Source organism: Struthio camelus, chromosome 19, assembly GCF_040807025.1.
Source record: "Struthio camelus isolate bStrCam1 chromosome 19, bStrCam1.hap1, whole genome shotgun sequence".
Classification (NCBI taxonomy): domain Eukaryota; kingdom Metazoa; phylum Chordata; class Aves; order Struthioniformes; family Struthionidae; genus Struthio; species Struthio camelus.
This window is the reverse complement of record NC_090960.1, coordinates 3,109,557-3,129,455: the sequence shown is the minus strand read 5'-3', so window position 1 is coordinate 3,129,455 and position 19,899 is coordinate 3,109,557.

Here is a 19,899-nt window from a genome sequence, read left to right as displayed (position 1 = left end):
GGGCAGTTGGACTAGATGATCTCCGGAGGTCCCTGCCAACCTTAACCATTCTGTGATTCTGTGAACGGAGGGCGTTAAAATGGTGGATCAGACATTTCCAGTCCTCTTTGCCTACAGAGCAAGGAAAGCTTTTGATTTTTAGGTCTTATAACTCATCATATAGCATGAAATTCAGTGCAATAGGACAGGACTCAATAACAGTAATAGACACTCCTGCATGCAGAATCTGGAATAAAAATAATAGCTATCAATTACCAAGTTTCTGGACCGCTGCTGATCAGTAATGATTAGGAATGAATGAATATGCCGTATTTTTCCATCTCCCTGATGGCTTAGTACAGCGAGGACTAATGTACTGGCTTCACTGCTGGTCTGTTCTGGTAGGATAGACGCTAATTTTTTTTTATGTGGGTAACTCATTTGGAAACTGAGGCATTTTCTAAGGTGTTTACATTGTCTCGCTTCCACTGAGTCTCAGCAGCTCTTGGAATATCCATACTCAAAGCCTTTAATTAGAACAGAGACTTCTGGGCCTGGTGGTTGCAACATTTATTGTGCTTGGAAGGGGACTGAGCTTCTATTATAGCAACAGCAAACTAACCCCGAGCCAACAGCAGTTATGACAGTTATCACATCCATGGCTAGATACACTTCACGATAGGAAAAGAGCACGCTTTGGAAAATGAGTGCAGTTTTCCCTTGAAGTACAGGGAAATGAACTTGGGCGATGACAGAACGTCTTCTTGGGGAACCGCTGGAGCGGCAAGCAGAGTAAAATAAGTCAAAAGTCCTTCACTGTCTCTATAAGTTTAGAATAGCATTTACAACTTCTTCCATTTCATGGTAGCAGCACAAAATATGGCCAGTTGAGAAACTGCCACCCTTTCTGATGGGTACAATTGTGACCTCCTGCGAGCAGGTAGCCTAGTGATTTCTGAGAAAGCGGGTGCAGATCCATGGCGTTTGGGAAGCGGCAATGTCTTCAGATTGTAGCTTCTCCCTCTAAATGCTCCCCTCGATATCTTGTGTACAACATGCAGAAAGCATTTAGAGTGATTAACTGTGTGCTCGCCCTGCTTAATTGGAATGGGATCCCGTGTGTGACAGGGAAGCTGTTACAATAATTCCTGTTTTATTGACTAGTGGTGCATAATTATGTTGTAATCCCTCTCGCCATGATAAATATGAGTAACACACTTGCAGCTGCTTCGAGGCAGGTTTAAACCACATGCTCACACAGCTTCAGCAGATGCTGTGCACTTATATGCATCCCAAATGAGAAGAACAAACAAACAAAAAAACCATCCCAAACTAGGTTTTATTCAAAGCAATCAACAAATATAAACCCCCCAAAACTGGAAAGAAAAATCTGCTATGATTTGGGAATCATACTTCCATTAAATCATTTGATTATAAGTGTATGCAAAATCTCTATTTTGTTTGCAACCCACTTTTCATCTTTAACACCTTGAAGTGAAACCAATGAAAGATAAACCTGAAAACGACCCAAATTCATTTCATTCTGAAATACGAGGAGCTAAGGTAGAACATTCATAATAAAAGGCAGTTGGATTTTTCGAAGTTAATCATTTGTAGTCGGCTAAGGAAGGAATGTTATCCATAATACGGATAAATGTCTTTGCCTACAGCTGTGATTCTTGTGCTAACAAGGATCCCCTCTTTCAGCTATCCTTTCTTTGAGGTGTCTCAGCTTTTTCCCAGTTGCTTGTACAGTCATGATGTTTATAAACCAAGGCAATTCTCATTCAACGCAGAGCATACGAAGTGAAGGCTGTGCACAGCCACAGCATGGCCTGGTCATTTCCCCTTTGCTCCTTGGCCGCCACTGCTATACGATGCTGACGCAGAGGAAATCTTGGGAGTTGGAAGAGAGTCTGTGAGCGGAGCTGAACAACATCAAGATGGACACTTTGTCGCTCTTGAAAGCCCTGGGATAGCTTTGGGGCTGTATGGCCTGTCCAAGCTTGGCCTCTTCTCGATGTTGGTGCTTCTGTATTTTCTTCAAATCCCTCCTCCAAGCTGCGGCCTGTTCCATAAGATAAGGTGTTCTGGATCTTCAGCCTTTGCCTGTCTCCTGCCTGGTCTTATCCTATCAACAAAAAAACACAACACTTTGTCAGGACACCTTGGCCCTTTGCACGTTTACAGACCTACGTTCCCCTTTTCGTATCCTCTCAAAGCTATTTCAATGCAAAGGCCAAACTGGCAGTTTTTAAGTCACTCCGTGAGCTGGGATGTTTTTTTTGCTGAGAGGCTAAAAGGTGCTGTTGCTTCCCACAGCGTGGAGACCACCAAGGGTGGGTTGGCAGGCAGAAAGAGTGAGGCAGTGCCAGCTTCATAGCTGCTCTGCGACCTGCCCCAAGGCAGGAAGAGTCCCCAAGCACCACCAGGGCATACGGAGCATCCCCAGCATTGTTCACTGGCGGGCATTTTGCGTTGTGCCCCCTCCGCTGCATTTTGGGGCAGACAGAGTTGATCTGGCTGATCAGGGTTGAGCGCTCACTGCTGACATGGTGGTGAGGGCCGCGTGGGGGCAGCATCCCCGTGGCCGTGGCCGCCTCTGAGGCTCTCCAAAAAGGCTTTCAGAGCCGCAGCCAAAAAGCACTTTCGAAGCAAAGGGAAACAAAGCAACACACAAAATAAAACCCCCTTGTGGAAATAGCTGGAGTTTAGCTCCTTGCCGAGTGCTTGCGCTGGGTGGGGGCTGGAAAAATGGGACCTGCTCGGAGGACATCCGCAGCTCATCACAACCCTGCCAGGTAGGAAGGTAACACGAACCTCCCGATGCTCAGGGAAGAACGAGCCTGGGTGCTGAGTGTTTGACAAAAAGCTGGCCAAGGTGCACCAAACTGCTACCTCGTCATCCTTCAGAATGATCCTTTCCTTCCTCCTCCTCTTCTCCCTCATGAAATACTAGAAGATAAAAAGAAGGGGGAGGCGAGCAGGGGCTCAGTAATTTGGGGAGTGCTGGGAGCCAATGCCTTGCAGTGGACTTTGCATCTGGCCTTGCAAGCATTGAACTCTGGAAACGCTCTGGAAAGACTCGTTGCCGTCATGATAGATGATGTGTCTGGTATAGGAAAAGGCCAGCTTCGAGCGGAGAGCGTGGAGCGACTGGTGCCATGGCGTGCTGGGGCAGCACCAAGGCAGAGAGGGAAATGGTGTGTGTGGGGTTCAGCGATGGAGCCTCCTGGCCGTCATGCAGCACAATGGACTGCAGGACCCATCCAGGAGACCTGTCCATGGTTTCTTTACCAGAGCATCCCAGTCTCACTGGGATGCAATTCAAATAAAACACTTTTGATTTTACGTAACTCCATCAAATCGGAGCAGCCCATTGTCATCTTTACCAAAACCCCAATGTTTTCATTATCTCTAGATTTACCCTTTCTATAAAGAAAGCTCCAAACGGTATCAAGAGCAGCAGGGACAGTTTTGTATTTAAGGCTTCTGCACCGGGTTTGGCAGATGCGCTTTCAGACACCCCATCTTTCTCCAGCTGTGAAATTTCTCCTTAGCTGCCTCCATCTCTGCAAATGCTCACTTGCCACAGCCAGGCATTTCTCCTCTGTGCATTGCTCGGTGCCAAGCCCAAGGAGCATCAGCCTGAGGGGGCAATAGACACAGCCTCAATCTTTCCTATTATACATGAAAAGCTGATTTTTTTTTGTTTATTTTTGCTTTTTTCTAATGACTGGAATGTTTCCGAATGTATGTTGTAGGTGCAACTTGCAAAGCCTCCGCGTCACCGAAGCGCGTGCCAGGCAGTCCGAGCGGGATACAATGGCATCTGCTGAGTGGATTTTCCATTGTCCAGGATAATTCAAACTGGCACGAAGGAATTCATTAAGAAAACACAGGCAATCAGCTCTAACTGAACATGCAGGCGTTTAGAGGTGGCGACTTCATGGATATCAGGCCAGCAAAACAAAACCGATCTAGTCAGCACTTTGGCTGTGACTTATTAAAAATGACATAACTTAAAACACTGTCTGGAAGGGTTGGTAACTGAGACCAAAGGCCTCCATTTGGAACGATCCTCGAGCAGTCTGTAGAAATAAAGGTGCTCTGGGTTTTGCAACCTGGTATCCTCAGCAGAAGAATTAAAGCCTGAAACATGGAAAAGGAGGACTGCAGGAGTGAGAGCCTGAACCGCTTCATTTGGACCTCTTGGTGTAGAGAAATGTTTGGAGGTGTTGAAAAAAGTCCCCAAGCATGCACCAGGCAGTGAATAACTTGCCAGGTCACTGAATCCGTTGCACCAAGTGACCATCGCAAGCCTCCTGCTAGGCTGTGAGGAGCAGTTCGCATTTGCCATGTGACAGATAGGCCCAACCCCACGCTTGTTTTGTTGGTGGCTTCTTCCACCTGGTGCCGGGACGCGGTTCCATGCTCGTGCTGGCGCTATGCTCCAGCTCATGGAGCTTTGCAGGAGACCTCGTCCTGCCATTCCTAGGTGGCCTGGATGGAGTTGTGCTATGAAATCCTGGAGTCCTGGCCAAGCTGCCCAGAAAATGGCATAAAAAAGAATAGCTATCCTATTCATTTCTATGGAGGAAGGGTCATGGCTCTAGTTTCCTTTCAAGAGAAGGTGCCAGCTGGGTTCCAGCAGAAATGACTCTCCTAGTTGAAAACAACTACAGTTTCTCACAGCTGCTGGTCAGAGGTGCTTCTCTGAGGATTTTTCTGAGATGCTCCTCGCCTCCAAGGCTGGTCATCTGCCCCTGCACACAAGCATGTGCTTGTTGCTCATATGCACGGAGGGGGAATAGAGCAGCTCTATAAGCAAAACTAACCAAGTGACTCATGGGGACTTCCAAGCCAGCTTTTCCCAGCTGTTATAAATTAGCACTTTGACTTCAAGGGAGCTCTGCCGATTTACCCCAGTCACCGACCTGGCCCAGCAGCCCATTTTTCTGCTTGTGGAAAATCTGTGAGCAGATAAAAAATTCCCTACATTTCTTGGCTTATTTGATAAATCCCCTTTATTGATTGATGAATTTTTGTTTACTTTGATGATGGACTGTGCCCGTTCCAGTTTCAGTCACGATGTCTGTGACAGCGACCATGCAACCCAGGGATTTCTCTCTTCCCTGATTTGATAAGTGCCTGAGCGCTTTCCTTACCGGTATGAACTGCTGAGAAGCGAAAATTCAGATTCACCTTCTCTCCTTTGACTGATGGCCTCCAGAAAGGGATGCCCACAGCTATTGCTAATTCACGGATCTATGTGAATAACTGTGGAAAATATTTTGCATTACTCAGCCCCAGATATAACATGATTAAATATGTCTCACAATTATGCTTAGTCTAAAATTATAGGCCCTTAAATGTCTTGCATACTGCTCACAGCTGGTATAGCTAAATTTAGGGTCCCATTGGCCGTGAGCAGCGTGCCCCGGAGCACAGACTAGTGTTCAAGGAGACCTGGCCAGCAAGGGGGACGGCAGGTCAAGGAGTAACAGGTCCCATTTACTTTTCTAAATCCCTTTTTGAACTTCTGGGTGAACTCCCATAGTGTTTGCTGGAAGGGCAGAGATTCCGCTTGATGCTTTAGCCACTGTCACTCCTGTGGCCAGCGTGCAGTGGGGCTGAGCCCTTCCCACTGTGTGAACCACTGAAATGTGCTCACAGAGCGTTTGGGTCATGCAGGAGCTGCCCCAGAGCCGGACGAGCTCCTGGGGCAGCTGGGGCTGTTTTTTAAAGGAGCCGACTGGAGTCATTTGCTCTGGAGCAGAAGGTGCAATCTGGGGGTGCTGGGCTTTGCCGGCAGTGGTGAGTGCCTTGCTCCGAGGGGCAGGCAAGACATTTGACTGAGGCTTAGCTTTGTCTCCACTTCTCCTTAGCTTTTGGCACGGTGCTGCAGAGCACCTGCTCGCAGCTCGCCTTGGCATGGGACACCTGCGCCCCATGGTGCTGGCTGCTCTCCTCGCACGTCTCTGCCTATGCCCACCCGCCTCCAAGGAGGAAAGAGCTCTTTTCAACTTTTCATTTCCGACTTGGGGTTTATTTTTCTTTCCATCACCTCTTGACCCTGAACGTGGAAGTACAGGCCAGCTTCCACCGAGCTGAGAAAGTTCTCAGCATCTTCTTTCCTTCCTGCAGACATCAAAAGGGGGCTGCAGGCCTGGCCGCACATTACATCATGGCAGTTTTTGATCCTTTAAGCCTAGGAGACATCAATCTTCTTCCTCTTTCTTTCTCTGTTTGGGTGTCAATCCTTTCCTGTGCTCGGAAGTTTCTCAGGAGAAAATGTAAGCCGGTTTATTAGCTGATTATTTGTCTGCAGATTTTTACCCTGGTGATCCTTATCATGACTCTTTCACCATCTGATACATCAAAAACCCTGCAGCCCTTCTGCTCTCCATCCCCCCAGGATAAATCAGGATAACTCTGCTCAAGCTGGCAGGTGCCTGCAGTGGGAAGGAGAGGTACCGGGCCCACGGGGAGCAGGGTCCACACACCGCACTGCAGCAAGGCATTACCACTGCTCTCCTCGGTGCTGCCATTCTCCCAGGGGACTGACTCAAGGTGCTGGTGGGTGATGAGGCAGCAAGGATGTAGCCCTGACATTTTCAGGCAAGAAACGTTTGGGACAAGGACTGGTTTAGTCTGTGCATAATGTGCCTGAAATTGTAATTTGCCCTTTGGGCAAAGTTTCTGCATGTTCATCACTTGGGAAATGCAAGGGGCTTGCTCGCTCGGGAGGGAAGCCTGGACCCAGGCCCTCGGTCAGAGCCTCCTCCGGCTGCCCCAAAACACAATCTCCAGTGAAGGTCAGAGGCCTCAGAGGGAGCTGTAAAGGTGAGAAAAAGGCAGAGCCCGGACAGCAGAGCAAGCAAGTGGCAGCAGTGGGGCCGGGACATTTCTATAGCGCCACATTGTCCCGTGAGCAAACGTTGCCTGGTCTGTGCCCATGCCACCACCTTCACCTCTGCACGCTCCTCTGGAACATTCCCACAGTGACCACGCTGCCTTTTGTCCCGACAGGTTACATTAGGAAAATATTGATGTTTCTCAGCTGCTTTTTCAATCTGCTTTAGCAGTTGGAGCTGGCAAGACCCGAGGCCAGAGACCCACTGGCTTCGCCAGCCTGTGGCCGACGTGCCACGAATGAGCAGCACCATTGCACGGCCGGGAAATCCCAGGCTACGGAGCAGGAAAAGGGGCCATCAACAAGGCTGCTGACAGGGACACAATTTCCTGATGATATGAGGGAATCGGTACTGGAGAAGAGACTATGGAAAACGGCAGAGGAATAATTGCGTGCAAGAGTTTCTCTTTCCACATGTGTGCGTCCGTGAATTTGCGGTGCGTGGGGAGGACTCTTAACTACCTCCATCTGGCAATAATAATAATAATAATAATAATCATCATCATCATCATCATCATCATCATCGTCATTTTAGCATAAGAAGCAGCACACAGCAATCTTCCCCGGCAGTGCCTGCCATGCCCTGCCCACCAGCAAGCCTAACTTGGGGACAGTTTGGGCAAACATCCTCCTGTTGTGCCTGGGTGGCCGAGGAAGAGAGTGGGCGCACTCAGAGTCCTGGCTGCTGTAGAGCGGACTCTATTTTTGATGCAATCACTTGAATGCAGAAATTTCAGTGATTTACTACCAGGACGATGAAAAAGGAAAAAAAAAAAAAAAGTGGGAATGGGGGAGGGGGGAGGGAAGGTCATCCCAGTTTCTTCCTGCTTATACCCCCGGCAGCTTTCGGATACAGGATATCGCTGAATGGCAACCTCCATGCAGGATTTATTTTTAAGCCACTGATAGCTTTCTAAGTGACCTCGCTGTACATGAGCAACATCAGCCAAGAAGCTGTTTTTTTCCGGCCCTTCGACGTCAGATTGCTTCCTTTGACACCTCTGAGAGCCAAAAAATGGGAAGCATTCGCTTCCCAAGGTGACTGTACTTTTTTTCCCCTGTGATACAAATGCCGGGTTTCTCTCAGGCCTGGGGGGCAGGGCTGCACGAGCGGCCCTGCCCTGAGGGACATGGCCCCAAGGTGAAAGCTGGAGGTCACTGTTTTAGGGCAAAGGAGTCCAAATTAAGAGTTCTCTCGGAAAAAAATTGCCCTGGCTGCAACCAGAGTTAGGGCAAATTCACTTCAGTCTAAAGGACTCTGTCACATCCTTATAACTTTTTCTTTTTCTCTCTTTTCCTTTTCCAGGCAGCTGGGGTATTCTGCCATACCCCGGCTCACATGTCTACAACCCATCTACTATGATATTAGGTGAAATGTAAGTTTTTTGACTGAATGCAAATAACTAAACGTCACTATAGCGTAAGCAGCTCTGAGGCCCCACGAAAGTGCTGACATTATCCCGGTGCTCAGAAACTGGGGATATTTGTCCAGCTGGCCTTGTGCAGGGCTCCAGGGTTAGCATGACATGAGGAAATGGAAAGTGAGGACATCTTCACACCTGCTTTTTGAAAGCATTGGTAGTTTTAAGCACCCTCACATGGAAAACACAGCCAAAGTCCCTGGACTCTGTCTTGGGCCCTGCAATGGACCTGTGGAGGTGACTGAACGAGTTGCTTGCCTGGTCAGTGCCTCAGTTTACCCACTTGTACAACACAGGTTAGCACTGGCCAAATGACAGCAGAGCCCTTTGCACTTGAACCAGCCCCTGCAGCTGCAGATCTCATGGCCTTGTCACTGGGGTTTGGTGCTGGCTCTTCTGCACCATCCCTGCACTTCTTTGCTGTTGCGCTTTGTCCAGCACTTCAAAGAAATCAGGCGCAAAACTGACCGAGAGGTATCCTTCAAAGCCGCTTTGTCCTGCGTCACTTGGCGAGCTGAGGGCACCGGGCTCAGATATGAATTTCTGGGCTTCAAAATGTCAGAAGGAAGTGTTGGGCTTGGAGGAAATTCTTGCGACGGTCTAGGAGGAAATGGGAGATGTGAAAATACACGATGTATTTTCCTCCCACAAGCTGTGTGCTCTGTTTTTATTATCATAAACCTGGACCTAGAGGATGTCACATTGTTTATTTATTTGTTTAAATGAGGTTTCTCTCCTGGTTCAAACATTCTCTTGTTGGCAGCTGTCCCACTTTGGCCCCTGTTCCCATCTCCTTTTGCTGAAGAGGGGCCAGTTCTTCCCTGCGTGCCCCTGCCACTGTCCTGCCATGCAAAGGCTCTCGTGGTGGTGGTGCTGGTTGCCATCCACAGCTCCCTGGCCACGGGAAGCCCCTCGTGGTGGTGGTGGTTGCCATCTGCAGCTCCTCGGCCACGGGAAGGCCCTCTGTGGTGGTGGTGGTTGCTATCCCCCAGCTCCCCAGCTAGGAGAAGGTTCTTGTGGTGGTACAGTTGCCATCCCCCAGGTTCCTGGCCATGGGAAGGTTCTCGTGGTGGTGTGGTTGCCCAAGCTCTCCTTCCTGCTCAGCATTGCTGAGCTTCAGCCCCCCGGAGGATGAAGGCTATCCAGCCCCAGTGTTGCAGGAGCGCATGCACAAGCTAGAATAACCTCGATCAAACAGCAGTGTGCATCACATTTAAATTGGGTCTTGAATTCACCACCATTGGCGTGAGGAGGACTTCACTCATTACACTGCAATTTTAGCCAGCCCGGGACATTTGCCCACGGTTTCCCCTACTGCAACAGTAGTTCCCCTGCAAGTGCTGCTTTGGTGGTGGGAAGGCTTGGGGTGATGTGACTGGAGGCACAAACCCGCTGACCTTACGTGGCAGCAGCAACTCTTACTGTGGCTGGGAACTGGGGGCCAGGTGGGAGATAGCCTTTGGCCAGCACGCTGCAGCCCTGCCGGCTCTCGCGCAGCTCCCTGTTCACAGAGGCTGCAGGAAGCTCCCGCGTGCTTTGGCGTGGCGGGGAAAGCCGTGGGAGATGCACCTGGGAGGAGAAGCACTTTGCTCAAGGAAGAAAACAGGATCTAACATATAAACAACATCCTCAATGGCTCAGCAAGTGAGTCGCTCTTTCCAGCGCCTGTTTTTGAGCCATTGTTGTGAATGCCCCCCCACCAGGAAGCATAATTAAAACAAGATAGTAGGAGCTGGCCGAGCCTCGGGGGACAGGACCGCCTAGAACCTTTCGGTGGCGTTGCGGCCGCGGACAGGCACAGCCATGACAAGTCTCCCCAGCGGCAGAGGTCAAGAGCATTTCCTGGCCCTGTGCCAGCATATTTCTAATTTCAAAGTGGCTGAAATACACAGATAGGGCTGCAGTTCTCCAACTGAAAATGACTTTAATTTTGTTCTTAATTAAAAAAAAATGCTGATTTGTGTTTTGTTCCTTTTTCCTTCCTCTCCTCCTATAGAGCAAGGATAACCGTGTGCACCATTGCTGGCAGGAAGCAAGTCCAAATCATGGTGGTATCTAAAGGGATCCGACCAGACCAGCTCAGCTGGCCAGTGAGTGCAAGGACGCCACGAGCTTGCCGCAGCTCGCACTGCGGGTCCCCAGACCCCAGCCACTTCGGGGGGCCTCCTGGAGTCCCAGAGTAAGGCAGCCACCCCAGGATATTCTTAGTGTCTGACTGTCACGACACAATTTGTTCCCAGATTTATTTTCCGGTTTGTCCATACGAGAACAAAGTGTTTTCTTAACCCCGTGAACTTTTACATGCATTTGGGCAGACTCCCACCAGCCCGGAGAGGGGCCTGAACCGTCCTGCTCTCCTGTGGCAGGGAGCAGATTTACGTCCCTGATGCCAGGACCCTTTGGCTATTGGCAGATGTTATCCTGCTTTTATTAGCAGTGTTTTTTCTGTGGGGCTTTGGCAGGCCACACTGGCCCCACGAGCTCCATCCTTCGCTGCTGCATGGCAGCCCCGGCTACGTCTGAGGTCCCCTATAAGGTCTCTCCCCCATGTCCTTGAGGGACCAGGGCCATAGCTAAACTCCTGGGTATTAACTGACCTAATCTCCTGCCTCATCCGGGCTTGCCTTCAGGGCTGCTTCCTTCCAGGTGACTTCAAACAAGAGGTCCACATGGCTGCGCTACCTCCAGCCCTGCCCATTGCCCTCCTTCTTGCCTCTGAAAAGCTTGTTTGCTTCCTGCCTTAGCATCAGCCAACAGCGCTGGCCGTAGTTTCTTCCACATCTTTCTCTTTCCCCTCCAATTTTTCCCCTTTCCTGCAAGACATCTTCACCCCAACCACATCTCCACCTCTGCAAGGGCTCATTACCCTCCCAAGAGCCCTTTTGAGCCCTCCCCACAGGTGTTGCAACACCTGCAGGTGCCGGTGCTGATCAGCTCATGAGCTCACGAACGCCAGCTGCTCGTCTGTGCTCTGCTCCTGGGGTGAGCTGAGCACCTCAGCTCCTCAGCAGGTGCACCTCCTGGGACCAGCCCTGGCCATCACAGGGCACTGTGGATGGACCCTTGCGAAGGGCGCTGCTGTGGCAGCGTGCCCTTCCTCTGCGCTGCGCTCTTCCTTCATGCTGGAAGTGTGCAGCCACGGCCGGGTTCCTGGGGAGGAAGCACGAGGTTTATTGTGGGAGAAGAGGCAAGCGAAGCGTTAATGTGACCGTGGAGAGCAGAGGTCACTGGCGCATCCGGCTGCAAACTTCCTGTTCAACCTCCAGCCAGAAAACAACAACCTGGGGGGACGTGGTGGGTTTGTTTTTCGCTTTGCTTACCTTGGACCCACTTTCTTGCCAGCACTCGTGGCTGCCTGCATTCCTGCCCGGCAAGCGGGCATTAACCCGCTCCAGCAGCCCTCTGTGTGTGGCTGCAGTGGCACTCATTTTTTTAATGTTTTTATTGTTTGACTGGTCATATTTTTATGCCGGGGTATCCTGAGCTGGCCTGGAGGGGGAGGGGAGAAACGAAATCTAGCTCTGGGAAACGCTCTTTGCATGACACAGTAGATATCGTTGTTTCCTTAGCGAAGGAAGACGTGGCGCTTGCAGCAGGTGGGAGCCAGCCAGCCTGACCTGGGAGTGCTGCGAAGTCACCTGCCAATGCAAGGGAAAGCTATGGGAAATTTTTCTAATGTCAGTTTTGCATCTGTCCCTTAGACCTTTGGACACCAACCACCTCAGAGAGGACTGTGGATAACTGCAGAAGCAACTCGGTGAAAGCAAGAGGGAACGCAGACTACCAAGGGGGACCAAAATCCTTGATTCTCTTCCTAGTCCTGCCACTGACTCGCTAGGCAGTCTTGGAAAGCTGGCAAAAGTGCATCTGCTGCTTTTTCCAGCCCTTCATTTTTATTTCAAGTGGAGTTTTTACAGTAGCTGACATTCTTAAAAAAAAAAAAACATACACACAAAAAAAAACCCAAAACAAAAAACCTTTCAAGGTAGAGAATGAGGAGACACTATGCCAAAAATGATGTTTTAGTAAGAAATGACTCAGAAGAACAAGCTGCTTTTCAAAGCTGAAGTGCAGTGCAACTTTTTTGTGTTTGCACGCATGCCCCAGTCCAGGAGCAACGGCAGGTCACAAGCAGCACATGCAGTTACTGCATTCAGTCCGGTGTTGGTGCCCAGTTCCTCAGCAAATATTTGGTAGAAAGAATAGACTCCTGCAAGAGATCCATCACAAAGTTTTGCTAACCTAGTGGACAAAACTGGGACGCGTTCCAGGTCTGAAGTAAGTTGCTCAGCCTGGCAAGCACCGTTAGCAGTCATAATGCACACAAACAGCTCCATTTCAAGGTCTTGAGATCATGCCAGGCATCGTACATTACTGACTGCTGCAAACTGTTGAGCAAGGGTTTCTGCAGAACGGCAGGCTTGCCAGGTCTTGCACGGAGAGCGTGCGTGTTTTGGTGGCACATCTTTGGAGGCGTCCCAAAGTTGCGAGCTTGCCCTTGCTGCCAATCAGCAGGACGGTGAGAGGTTTTAAAACGTATGTGTTTTTGAAACCACTTTCAAAATTTGAGCGGGAACAGCTCAGCTCCCTGATTTTGAAGGGTCTGCCCACCACAGTAGGTGAAATGTCTCAGGTGGGCTCTGACTGGCCTCCTGGGCTGTGTCATCATGCCGCAGGGGATGGAGGAACTGGTTCGGTGTCCATTAGCAATGATGTCCCCTTGGCCCCTTGCTTTATGATGGCCATTTGCCATTGTTTATGTGCCTTTACATAGAATGTAAAGGCTAAAGGTCCCAGGGCCCATATAGCCTTAAAGAGGAGTAAGGAGACTTTCAAATTTCCTAACAGCTGCTGACACACTAATGATGGTTGAGTCCAATATGACTCCAATACCACTGAATTTTAATTCCTTCTTTTTTCCTTTTCCAAGGATACTACTGAAAGACCTGTTTTGTAGCCACCATTGCCTGGATACCTGTGCTCAGTATTTATTTTGCTTAGAAGAGCTTGACATAATGAGAATAGACCTTGATGGATGTGGTTTGGAGCTGCGGGACAGAAGTGTGCAGCCTCTCTTTGCCATATGCCTTCACAGTAACGCGTGGCTCCAGGGGAACGCAATCAATGCCGTGATTAGCCATGCTAAATTGAATTCTTATGATCTTCAGGGTGGTTACATAAAATGCCAATTAGTATGTGGTCTACATTGTTTCATGTAAATGTTTTTCATTATATTTTGCTGTCAGCAAATGCTGGTGTGAAACCAGTTTTCATCCCTCATATGGCCACCATGAGGACGTTAGGAACTGCATGAGCGTGTCTGAAGTCTGCCTTTAGATACGATATCTTGTCCATGCGGCGCTGGTCTAGCATCTCCTCTTGGGGCAGTGGGACAGACACTTCCTTGCTGAGGAGGAAGAGTGTGGAGGGGCCGGGGGTCATGGCAGTCTTGCTGCAGGACACCACCGGGCTTTCCCCAGCTGCTGAGCCCCCAAGAGTGCCCGGCTCGCTGGCTATGATCCGCTGCTATTGCTACTTGCTGCTTCTTCAAATCCTATTTTTGATATCATTGCTTCGTCAATGAAGTGCTGAGTCACAGGATCCAAGCAATATTGTGGAAAATAGCCGCAAGGGACTCCTGTTTGTTAAGATGTCTGGGATGCTTCCTATTAAATAATAACAAAATGCTGTAATAATAACTTGGCAGCTCGCTGCCTCCGTCAGTCGGATTCTCAGTGCTCGTCTGCTTTCCTAAAATTCCTTTAAGTATCTTAGCGAATTACACGGGAGGAAGGAAGGCCGCCTCGCTCTTGACATTTGCCTGAATACCTTCTTGTAATGAGCAACTATCTTGAAGAGATGGAAAGGATGAGAAATACATCTTTGCATCACATTAATTGTCAACAGTGGGGGTTATTACATACCATATTTCCTGATAAACCAGGGGCAGGTTATGAATTTCACAGTCCTGTGATCTTGTCAGATTTGCCAAGATACATAGATACTGGTCAGTAGTGGCTTGAAGTCACCTCTTGGGGAAGTATTACAAAAGCATCTTTTTTTTTAAAGACAAAACCTAGGAGATCCACTAATACATGCTTTCCATCTGCTTTGCTTTCCTATTTCACTGTGTCATTTAAAAGTCTTTGGTAATTTTAATTCACACATAATGTCAGCGTCTTCAATAAGCTGGTGTGGAAGTTTTCATTATTTATTAAAGAAATATGTCTCCTGACTGCTAGATTTATCTGAGCAGTTTTCCTGGCTTATGTGGCACCAGCTAACCCTGACCAACGCGTGCTGGGACATGGCCTTCACAAAACGTCAGTGCTGGGAAATCTTCCCAAAGAACTACATTTTTTCCCCTAAATTCAGGACAATGGAAGTTGAACCAGATGAAAGATCAAAAATATTGTGCTGACTCCAATATGTGGGTTTTTTGATGAAAAATGCCATGTAAAGGGTTTTAAAAAATGTTTTGTATGAGTTATTATTCTCCTTTGTAAGGCTTCTGAATGAACGGCTCCTGAGTCCCAGGCAACTGCAATCTCAGGGCATTTCAGAGAGTCTTTTTTTACTACATATTCTGTTCTACTGCTTTTCTCCTTGAAAAGTCAGGTAGTTTAATGATCCCTCTGAAGTCACCTGTGTTTTTGCTAGTGGCCATAATAAGGTCTTGTTTCACTCTGTTTTATCAGAAAACAATTGAGAAAAGTTGTGGACAGAGCACATCATCCTGAGTGACGGGGCAATAAAGTGCCAGCAAGCCGTGCAGATAAATGTGAAGGACTGAAAAATCATACACTTAGGGTTAAGAAGCTATTTCATCAATCAGAAACCAGACAGGAGGAAATGGAGCATTAGACTTTTATGACACAGTTATGACACTTCAATGTGATGCCCTGATGGATCGAGCAAAGGCAGTTCTTGGTGTTTCCACCCGATTTCCGAGAGCGATAAAGGGGTATTCTTGTCCTTGGGCAAAGTCTAGATAAAGACATATCTGGAAAAAAGGGCAGTTCTGGTGACTGCATTCAAGAAAAATTAATTGGAAGCAGAATAGATTCAGAGAAGGTCTATTAGATGACCGAAGTGCTCCTCCTCTAACAGGAAACTAGGAGAGGTTGGTTTGCTCAGCCCAGGAAAATGAAGACTGAAAGGGAGTGGAAGTGCTCCAGGAGGAAACCCCAAGTAATACGAGGAGTTAGAAAATACAGGGGAACACACGAGTGATGGCAGGTGCTGGGGGAAGGTCTCCCACCATCAGAACAGGGAGGTCTGGAGCATCGTTCGGATACTGCTAGAGGAGGTAAATCAGCCCAGCCCTCAAGTGCAGTTTAATCCCTTTGTGCATGCCGTGCTGCAGGCACACATGGCTTCACAGCCAGTGAGGAAACGTTTCTAAAAACAAATACAGAAATTTGCTCTGTCCTAAGCTAGCAATGAAGTCTGGGCTGCAATAGAGTGAAGGGGAATTTGCCATTGAATTAATATGATTAGGACTTTTTCCCCCAAGAGTTTGTGTCTGTTTGTTTATATTATCAGGAGGGTCGGCACGAAGTCCTGAGTCAGGAAAAGAGATAGCTTAAATTCATCCCTACTGAGAGCAGAAGTCTTTGGTTTGACTTCAGAGGGACCCATGCATGTGCTTAACATTAAGGCTGTGCTTACAGGCTGTCCTGAATAATATGCTATAGCGTATTTTGAGAATTCATTTTTACTTTTTATTACAATAATAACTTCTACAGTGTCATGAATTCCAATATGAAGCACTGAGAAATAACATATCCTTCCAAATGGTTTTCCCCTTTACACTGTTATTAGAGTACATATTAAGAGAGCAGCATATTATGAGACAAAGCACTTTCCAGAAGGCACATTTTTCTCAACCTCACTGCAGCACAGCAGGTACTTCATAGTCAAAGATTAATTACGTTACAGAGTCTGCTTCTGCAAATTGTAGTCAAATAGATCATTAAAAGAGAAGGATAGCAGGGACGATTGCTAAGATATTGCTTTCGAAGGGCCCAATTCTTCGAGATGCTGAGCTCCTGGGGCTTAGCTTGGCTTTTTTCTTCCTCTTTCCTTTTCAAATTTCATGCTATTTTTGCAGAAAATTATGTGTTTGAAAAATAGTCCTGCTGCAATACTGACAGCGTATTGCATTACTCCAGTAGAACAGCTTCCACAGTACGAAGCCTGGGATTATAACGAATGGCCGGTCGTGTAGAGTATGGAGGTGCCTAAGAGTTCCCTGCGTGTTTACTGGTAATTACAGCCTAAGCCTGAAATAGCAACATCAGACACAACACAGGTCATACCTTCAAGGGTGATTTGGGGCTCCGAGCTGCACCCCCGTGGTCTGCAGTCGCTGCCCACGGGATGGACCGCAGGCGGAAGCACGGGCAGCCGGGGGACGAACCATGCCCTGGAGCGAGGGATGCCACGGACATTGGATCGTGCCCCCTTTTAGATTAGATTAGCTGTAGGCATGATGAAAAAGGTAGATTTTTTTGAGAATAAGGCTGGGAAGCTAAGAGGAAAAGTCAAGCACTTACACTGCGGTTGGTGTTTTAGCTCAGAGTTAGCAGAGCTCCAGCAACCTGAGACACGTCGCCTCTGGAAAAAGCAAAGATAAGCAGCCGGCTTAGTCACGCCGCTCTCCCAGCTCCTGGTCTTCAGGGGAGAGGAGCCATGACAACGCTTCCACTGAAAATTAAGCTGCAAAAGACAAAACAGAACTCAAAACTCAGCTAATTTTATCTGTGGTTAGAAAAAAACACACACACACACACAAAACCCCCAAAACCCCAGCAAAAAAACAATGGGAGAAACGAGCAGTATTTGCCAAATAAAATCACTCACTCACTCCTTGAGTTAGTCAGGAGGGAAATAAGCTTTCAGAAGACTACCCAGTAACCCAAATCCCAAAGCACAGACGGAAAGCAGTGAGTCAGGACCCTTGCTGCTGTTCTCCTTGGACCACTCTGCACCGTGTGATGTCTAGAGAAGCTGTTGGTGCTTCTGTAGACATGGTTTGTGGGTGCAACTTAAGCAAAACTTTACAAGCGTTGGGCTCAGCGGTTGCCCAAGCAACGTTAGTGTTTGTCGTTGGAAGAGGGGCCACATCCGGCTCACCTGCTCTGAAAATAACCCCTCTGAAGTCAGTAGAGCCACTCATGATCGCAAGGGGAAGCCTTCGGGCAGCAGAACCTAAAGGTAAATTTCACACCGTGACCTTTTATTCTTTCTCAGATTTATTGTCTCATGGAAGTTTTTCCTCCCTTCTTTCCCCCCTCGCCTGAATTCGACACCAATGTTAGTCAGACAAAAAGTCAGACACCCAATAAGCAAGGGAAAATGTGCCTGCTAGAGGTCAAAGAGCTGGGACAATGTGCTTTCTTTACTGAATGCTGAATATAACCTGGGTTTATGCAACTGCATTGTCCAGGATATAGGCAAGGTGCTGAGAAGCAAACAGCTTTCGTGTTCTGGGGTGAAACTAGAAAGATACCGAGAAACATAAGGAATAGAGAAAAATCCTCAGGAAAGTTGGCAAAAGGTTTGTAAAGACGGTAACAGATGCCCCCAAAGAGGAAATTACAACATGTGGCAGCTGTGTTTTTTTGGTTAAGCAACTTTTTGTTAAAGTTCAAAGCATCTGGGGAAAGTAACTAGTAACAGGGTGAGACAGATTTATGGAGGCCACACATGGCAACATTTTTGTATAAAATTAGTAAAAAACCATTAAATCCCTAGATGAAGAGATTAATTCATACAAGTTTTCATTCTTTGAAGAGTAATCATATTTTGACTTAGTAAATTGGAAGAATTGAGTAATTTCTTGGATTAACTGATCACAAAAGTTGTAACCCATAATAAATATCCATACACGGCGGCCAGGCTTTTCTCAGAGGATTAGGGTAATGAGTTGGTTTGACATTAGTAGAATGCATCCCAGACTGCTGCCACATCACCTGGATCTAAGGGGTGGATTTAGAAAGACCAGGCAATTAATCAAAGCCTTCAACATATTTTTTTAATATGTGGCAATTCATTGTTTATGCAAGTTGCTGGACAGATGCATTTGGAAGAAAAGGTCTGCATAAACCGACAGGGCACAGCCTGGAATTATCAGTTTGCCCCAGTTTCAGTCTAGGTGCCACGAAGCTGCTTCCCCATCCCAGACGCGTTGGCTGGGTCTCCACAGCGGTGCCAGGCATTACATGAAGATGTTTGAGCATCCGGGCTCGTACCGTCAAGTAATCATCACCTTGGCCTCTAACTGTGCCTTAGACCCTGATAAATCACAACCAACTTTGAATACGAGGACGAAAAGATTAAGATTTGAATACTTATTTCTGGTCCTTTATGTTCATGGACGTCCAGCCTCCTACGTACTATATGCATAAATATATGTGTGCATCTATATTTTAAGCCAAGTTATACTTCCCCTAGAAATCTGACTTTCCAGACATGCCAAGGCCAGTCTGCAACAGTCCACGCTGAAGGTTTGCTTTTATTCTCTGTTTTTACAGCACCTTGCACTCTCGGTCTGGGGTCCCGACGCACCCGCGCACCCATGGGGAAGGGAGGAGAGCGGGGTAAGAGCTGGCTTTGCTTTTGGGGTGAGACCTCAAGAGCCCCTTGCCCAAAGCGGGCTCTACCGAAACCTCCCTGGGGTGGAGCAGGAACAAAGGCTCAGGTTTGTAAGGGCTTCATTTAGGGGGTAATAAAACCGTGATGCTTTTTTGAATATACGGTTAATGTTCGTGGAGGGTGGGAGGCAGCGGCGACCACCCGGCGAGCGCGCAGCAGCGCCGGCGCCCGAAGCCGGCACAGATTTGGCCGGTGTCCCTCCGGCACGCGCTGCAATGCCGAACGGTGCCCCCCGCCGCCCCGTCCCCGTTCCCGCGCCCCGGCGAGGAGCGGGGTCCCGCGGGAGAGCGCCCCGGGGCGCGGGAACGGGGCCGGGCCGGCTGCGCCCGCCGCGCGCAGGTGTCCCCGGCCCAGCGGCGGCTCGGCAGCCGGCGAGAAGGGGCCGGAGGAAGCCGCAGTCACGCGAGCCGCATGCGGTTGGAGGAGCGAGCGCCAACATCTCTCACTCTCGCTGTCCCAGCGCTGCTCCGAGGGCAACCTGATCTGCCTTTAATCTACTCCGACCACAGGACAAATGGTTTAAATAAAATCCTGCATGACTGAGTCACTCTGTTTCTGGCTTTTATATGACATACAGAGGAGCGATGGTTTACTTTGCCTGAGTAACAAAATTAATGTAAGAGAAACATTTTTGTTATGTGGTAACCAGGAAAAAAAAAAGAAAAAAAAAGAAAAAAAGAGAGAGACGTAGAGAAACTTGGGCGGGATGTTTGCACTCGATAAAAGGAAAATCAAGAAAAAGAAAGTAGTCGCTTTTCTTGGAAGAGCAGGGTAAAAGCACCAGCAGATAAACAGCCATTGCGGATGGGCTGGGTGGCTGTGCTGAAGGAAGCACGCTGTTTCCCAGGAGCAGCCACCCGAGGTCCTGCTGCCCTCCGAGCAGCTGCTCCTCAGCGAGAGACCCCGCGCCGAGCTCCCCGGGGA